This window comes from Cyprinodon tularosa, unplaced genomic scaffold (assembly GCF_016077235.1).
Source record: "Cyprinodon tularosa strain WSP-4 unplaced genomic scaffold, ASM1607723v1 ctg8, whole genome shotgun sequence".
Lineage (NCBI taxonomy): Eukaryota > Metazoa > Chordata > Actinopteri > Cyprinodontiformes > Cyprinodontidae > Cyprinodon > Cyprinodon tularosa.
In genome coordinates, this window is record NW_024039562.1 from 2331998 (window position 1) to 2338133 (window position 6136).

Sequence of the window (6136 nt, forward strand, 5' to 3'; positions counted from 1 at the left end):
GCATGCCAACATAATGTGGGAAAAAGTTTTAAAATGAAACAAATCGTGCCCCAATTAAAACTAAAAAAGCACCCTCAATCTGAGAAGGTTTGCACAGCAAAGGCTTGGGCAATCTAGAAAACATTTTCTTTATTAATATAGACTTGGATGATACATTTTAGAAATGGAAGAAAACCTGTTGGAGTCTGCAAGAGAACTGAAACTGGGATGGAGATTTGTCTTTCAACAAGACAATGATGGAAAACAAAGCCAAATTAGCAATGGAATTGTTCACAAATAAACATATTCAGGTGTTGGAATGGCCAAGTCAAAGTCCAGACGCAAAATACTGCAAGAATACTGTCTAAATTAGTGATTAACAGAATTGAATTCAATTCAAGTTCATTGATATAGCACCAACTCACAACACATTTAATTTCAAGGGACATTACAGTTCAGCAGATCATACAGTAAAATAGATTTAAAGTTTTGTAAGACAAACCGGTTGAATGCATCAACTCTTTGACTCAAAGGCAATCCCTCACACTAAGCATGCTTGTAGCAACAGTGCAGAGGAAAAACTCCCTTTTAACAGGAAAAACCCTCCAGCAGAACCAGGGTCAGTGTTAGCGGCCAACTGCCAAGGCTGACTGGGGTTGAAGGAGACAGAAGCAGAAATACCAAAGTTGCCCGTAAAAAGGGGGCCCCGTCCAGTAAACACACAGCCAGGTAGACGAGCTCCAAGCCAGCTCCCATGTCAGAGGATGAAGACAGCAGATCTAGCCAGTCAGTCAGAGAAACAGGACGACACTGAAAAACAGGCCGATCTCCAACATCTATACAACATCTATACATCTATCTACAAAGGTGTTGATGGAGGCAGCACAGCTGATATTTCCCTCCAGGGTGGTGTCACAGCCAAACAGGAAGAGACGAGGCAAAGCTACTATGAGAAAAAACAAAGAGAGCATAACGTTAGGGATTGAAGTAACAGATTCTGCAGAGAGGAGAATGGAGATAGAATGAAGCAGAATGATGGAAAAAGGGGGCCCTATTTCCTCCAGAAGTTTACAGTCATGGCCAAAAGTTTTGAGAATGATTCAAATGTTAATATTTACAAAGTCTACTGCTTCAGTTTTTATAACGGCAATTTGAATATACTCCAGAATGTTATAAAGAGTGATCAGCGTAACAGCAATTAATTGCAAGGTCAATATTTGCATAGAAAATGAATTTTATCCCCCAAAACATATTTTAACGTCATTGCAGCACTGCCTTAAAAGGACCAGCTAACATTGTTTCAGTGATTGCTCCATTAACACAGGTGTGGGTGGTGATGAGGACAGGGCTGGAGATAAATCTGTCATGATTAAGTAAGAATGACACCACTGGACACCTTAAAAAGAGGCTGGTGCTTGGCATCATTGTTTCTCTTCTGTGAACCATGGTTATCTCTTAAGAAACACGTGCAGTCATCATTGCACTGCACAAAAAGGTGCAACAGGAAAGAGAATCGCAGCCAAAAAGATTGCACCTCAGTCAACAATCTATCGCATCATCAAGAACTTCAAGGAGAGAGGTTCCATTGTTACCAAAAAGGCTTCAGGGCACCCAAGAAAGACCAGCAAGCGCCAGGACGTCTCCTAAAAGTGTTTCAGTTGTGGGATCAGGCTACCAGCAGTGCAGAGCTTGCTCAGGAACGGCAGCAGGCAGGTGTGGGTGCATCTGCACGCACTGTGAGGCGGGGACTCTTGGAGCAAGGCCTGGTTTCAAGGAGGGCAGCAAAGAAGCCACTTCTCTCCAGGAAAAAACATCAGGGACAGACTGATATTCTGCAAAAGGTACAGGGAGTGGACTGCTGAGGACTGGGGCAAAGTCATTTTCTCTGATGAATCCCCTTTCCGATTGTTTGGGACATCTGGAAAACAGCTTGTTTGGAGAAGATTCGGTTCGGAGAAGTCTTGTCTTATGCCAGCTGTAAAGCATCCTGAAACCATTCATGTGTGGGGTTGCTTCTCAGCCAAGGGAGTCAGCTCTCTCACAGTCTTACCTAAAAACACAGCCATGAATAAAGAATGGTACCAGAATGTCCCCCAAGAGCAACTTCTCCCAACTGTCCAAGAGCAGTTTGGTGATGAACAATGCCTTTTCCAGCATGATGGAGCACCTTGCCATAAAGCAAAGGTGATATCTAACTGGCTCAGGGAACGAAACAGAGATTTTGGGTCCATGGCCTGGAAACTCCCCTGATCTTAATCCCATTGAGAACTTGCGGACAAATCAAGAGACAGGTGGACAGATGAAAACCTAAGAATTCTGACAAAATGCAAGCATTTATTGTGCAAGAATGGACTGCTATCAGTCAGGATTTCGTCCAGAAGTTGATTGAGAGCATGCCAGGGAGTATTGCAGAGGTCCTGAAGAAGAGGAGTCAACACTGCAAATATTGACTTGCTGCATTAACTCATTCTGTCAATAAAAGCTTTTGTTACTCATAATATGATTGCAATTTTATTTCTGCATGTGATGACAACATCTGGCATACACACATGAAAACTAGAGGGCAGCAGATCATGTGAAAATATATTTGTGTCATTCTCAATACTTTTGGCCATGACTGTAAGCCTATAGCAGCATAACTGTAGAGATAGCTCGGGATAAACTGAGCTATCTAACTATAAGCTTTATCAAAAAGGAGCATTTTAAGCCTACCTTTAAAAGTAGACAGGGTGTCTGCCTCACGGACTAAAACTGGTAGTTGGTTCCACAGGAGAGGAGCCTGATAACTAAAAGATCTGCCTCCTATTCTACTCTTAGAAATTCTAGTAACCATTAGTAAACCTGCAGATTGAAAGTAAAGTACTCTGTTGGGAAAACAAGGAACAATTATCTGATATGAGATGGAGCTTGGCCATTTAAGGCTTTATATGTGAGAAGGAGGATTTTAAATTCTATTCTGAATGTAACAGGAGGCCAATGAAAAGAAGCTAGGATAGTAGAGACATGATCTCTTTTTTTAATTTTCATCAGAACTCTGGCTGCAGCATTTTGGATCAGCTAAAGGCTTTTAACTACAGTTTGTGGACTTCCTGATAGCAAAGAATTACAATAGTCCAGCCTTGAAGTAACAAATGCATGGACTAGTTTCTCAGTGCTATGATGAGCTCTAAAGCCAGACTGAAACTCTTCAAAAGGTTCATTATGGTGTAAGTGATCGCAGACTTGTTTGATAACTACTTTCTCAAGAAGTTTAGAAAAGAAAGGATGATTGGATATAGCATACAAGTTGAAGGCTTAGATGAAGAAAATGTTTTTTTTTTAACTCAAAGTTCAGCTGGGTCAAAGCAGTCTAAACCTGGTTCAGATTCTATGGCTACCTAAGATTCTGCCTCACCTTTCAGATACAAACCAATCATAGTTAGAGAAGTGTCAATGATCTTACTTTTAATAAGATCAATCTTATTTATGAAGAATCCCATAGAATCATTACTGCTAAGAGTAGGTCGGATGGACAGTTCAACAGAGCAATGGCCCTGCGTGAGTTTGGCAACTGTATTAAAAATATATCTAGGATTATTCTTATTCTCCTCTATTAATAAGGAGAAATATGCTGCCCTTGCTTTATGAAGGGTTCTCTTATGCAGCAGTAAACTATTTTTCGAGACTAGGTAGGTTTCCCGTAGGCATGTGCAGTGCGATTTTATCTCCAATTTCGTAGCATTTTACTTCAGAGTATGCAGCTCGGCATTTAACCAACATTTTTCTTTTTTAAAAGGGGCTGCGTTGACTAAGACAGTACGCAGAGAACAATCCCGTCAACAAAATTCTGAACCTGTGAAGGGGAATAAACTAAACTTTTGTCCTCTGCAGCACTGTTTTGCGAGTAAGAGGAGAGAAAAAATGAAACACATTCTTTAAAATAAATAACTGCACTATCTGATAAGGATCTGCTTAAATGAAACCCTCTTTTGGGGGAGGAGAAATCAGTTAAAGTAATTCTAAAGGTTATTAAAAAGGGGGTCAGACAGGGTTGTGAGGAAAAAAAGTTATTTCTCCCATTCTATGCCATATGTCAGCACAAGGTCCAAAGTATGAAGATGAAACTGTGTGAGACTATTCACATTTTTAACAAAGCCAATAGTGTCTAAGATAGCATTAAATGCTGCACTTAACCTATTACCTTCAGTATAAGCATGGATGTTAAAATCCCCCACTACGATGACCCTGTCAGTAAGTAACACCAAATCAGATAGGAACTCTGAAAACTCATCTAAAACTTCAGAGTAAGGACCTGGTGTACGATACAAAGATAAAAGAAGAAGAGGTTTTCTTGCCATGCAATTTGGATGAGGGAAACTAAGGATTAAATGTTCAAGAGTTGTAAATGTCCATTTTAAATCTGAGGGCCAATGCCGATACCAATTATTTTGACAGTCAAGCCGATCCCCAATATGAGCTGCTGATTTTTGATACTGATACTGCTTTATTCCCCCTTCATTAAAAGGATACCGAATGTTAAACAAGTCTGAATTTAAACAGTAAGAAACATTTGGTAACAATAGAAAAAGAAAACAATGGATAGCAACTATAATGGTGTAGCTCATGCATAGAACAGTGTTTTGTCATTGTTATCACTCAATAAGTATCCATGAAGAATACAAGGGTCTAAAAGCTGAAAACTCGAATGCATTCATCTTACACCGAAAACTCACATCTTTCGTTATTGCCCTGCTCCACTCTTTTCCAGAATGCCAACACAAAGCAAAGCCTGCAGCCTCTACGGTTCCTCCAGTCTTGCTCTGCTCCGACTTCTTTGGAGCTCGAGGAGATCATCTGAGATATTAAATACTTAGGAGCAAAATATTCGGAAGTAAACACTTAAATTAATATGACATAATTACAGGAGAAGTCAGGTCATGCAATTCAAACTTCTGAAAGTACTTTATTACATACTGTTCAATAAAGGATGTGGTTTTAATTAAGTAATTTTCATTTAAATGTGCTTTACCGGAGACATCCATGTTTTTTAAAGAACAATACTGCCACCTACCGGTTTGTGACGTCACGGTGCAGTATCAGGTGTTGAGCAAGTCCCAATGCTGTAACTGGTGTTTGTCACAAAGCACTACTATCCAAGTCATCTTGAAAACCTTTTCCTTCGAAATGTGGGTTACAAATTATGTTTTTTCTCTGGCCAGAAGTATGGCAAATCCTCCTTCAAGTTTAAACTTTATCCAACAACAAACCCGTCCATGGCGGATCATGATTCATTGTCAGTTTAACTATGGCTCTCGTGAATTTCAATGGGTGAAGTCCACTCGAAATCTTAAATAATTGTTGATTGCAAATGTTCTTGTAGTTCCCATTGATTTTGCTTGTAAAGCAGGGTGAATGGCGTTCAGCTTACCACACTGGACGTTTGCTGGAAGATGTCAGGAGTGAGGTGTTACTATATTTGGGCAAAAATGGCTGGTCCCAGACTCAGTGATCGTGACAAAAAAATGTTTTGTTTTTTTTACTGATTAACGCTAAAGGAACATATTAGATTTAGGTATAGATACTGATCAATTGATTTTTCCTTGCGGACCGGAGTTCTCACCATGAGCATCAATCGTAATGGAGATAATTAGTCAAAAAACCCATTTTGTATGATCCTATTTCCAAACTCAGCATCTCTTCATCCATGCCTATGATAAGAAGTTGTGAGATGCACTCTTCGAAGTATTAGGGACTGGATTTGATGAAACTTTTAAGCCTCAGAATAAAATGTTTTAATTAGAGAGAAATCCGCTTCCTGGTATACTGAAGTACCGGTATATACACATTATTGGAGTATAAATTGAATGCAAACAAATAGTTTGCCTCCAATGATTTAAATAAACGGTCTTAGTTTTGGAAATATATAAGAATTATGCTCTAATTTGTAGTTACTGACTTATTGTTATATTTTATTTTGACAAACCTGTCTTTTTCCTGTTTGGTGCAATTATGGATCCTGACTTGGTCGGTTACAATGTGCCGGAGCAGAGCCAAAAAAAAAAAAAAAAAAAAAAAAAAAAAAGATTGGCTCCATATTTTGACGGTGAAGAACAGAGAAGACGTAGGTGGATGGTGATGTGCAGAGGAGTAGCGGTGGATGTGGAACAGTTCTCATTGA